At 49.6% G+C, this 1239-nt stretch overlaps 1 protein-coding gene across 1 annotated transcript in view; it reads right to left on the bottom strand.

Moving 5' to 3' along the window:
* The window catches only part of LOC106722193 (nuclear factor interleukin-3-regulated protein-like), a 12572-nt gene that overhangs the window by 10500 nt on the left and 833 nt on the right, over nucleotides 1-1239 (bottom strand). The gene's annotated exons all lie outside the window — the stretch shown is intronic.

A 1239-nucleotide genomic window follows, 5' to 3' on the forward strand; every position in this document is an offset into this window, starting at 1 on the left:
AGAGGGCAGCTGACAGGGACAACCCCCCCTCCCTCCCCCCCCAGTCACACACAGTGTGGAGATAACACATAAATATGCCATTTGTGAGGATGGACATATGAGGGCCACACAACAGAGATGCCCAACTGAGACCCACACCCACTTCAAGTGTGTACAGAGCCCACGTGACACAAAAAGGGACATAAATGCACATACACACTGAATTGCATCCATGGAATATCACTGAATTGCATCCATGGACTATGGATGCCCAAGATGCAACAGAAATGCAACTGGTTGGCCCAGAACATGACACACACATGCAGAATGCATACAACATGCACCTGGTGTAGCATGCAACCACCACACACTGCACCCCCCCCACCCCTTAAAGCTTACAGGAGATTTCACTCACACACATAGTGTAACACATGGAATATGCATAGACCATGCAGGCTTGTCCATACCCCAGGATGCACAAAATAGACACATGGTCACACAACCACACACATGCTACACGTGTAAGAAAACAGACAGAGCACACACTAGACACAGGACACAACACACAGCAAGGACCCACTGCACAACACAACACCACACCACACACAAACACAGAGCACAAACTGTCCAGTACAAACTCAACCCACTCCAGACAGACATACACATACATGCACAGTGCCTGCTACAATGCAGTCACAACACATGACATCCATGTCACACAATGAAACATTGCCTAGGAACCCCCACGCACATACCATAGCAACTCCTCACATTCAACCAACCCACACGTGGACATGCAGACACACAAAGCCTAAGCTGGCCATACACCAGACATAAACACACAAGACATGTTTGACACAAAGTGCATGTGGAGGCACAACCTCACAAGATAAGCCTGCACGCACCTATACACTCATATAACAGGCACACACCCCATGCACACACCAACAGCATACACACCTTCACAACATACCCGATGCAACTATGCACACCCCACACACAAACTCACATCCACACTTCCCATGCATGCACACACAACACACTATGCAACCACACAATACATGCACACATAATGTACACCCCCCACAAACCACAACACCCACAATGCAACTACACACACACCATGCACGTGCACCTACCCACAACACACACAATACATGCACACACAGTGTGCACTCCCCCTCAAGCAAACTCTCAATCATGCACACAATGCATGCCTGCACTCCCCCCCCCCCCTCACATCACCACCCCCCCACCCCC

This window comes from Alligator sinensis, unplaced genomic scaffold (assembly GCF_000455745.1).
Source record: "Alligator sinensis unplaced genomic scaffold, ASM45574v1 scaffold707_1, whole genome shotgun sequence".
Taxonomy (NCBI): Eukaryota; Metazoa; Chordata; order Crocodylia; family Alligatoridae; genus Alligator; species Alligator sinensis.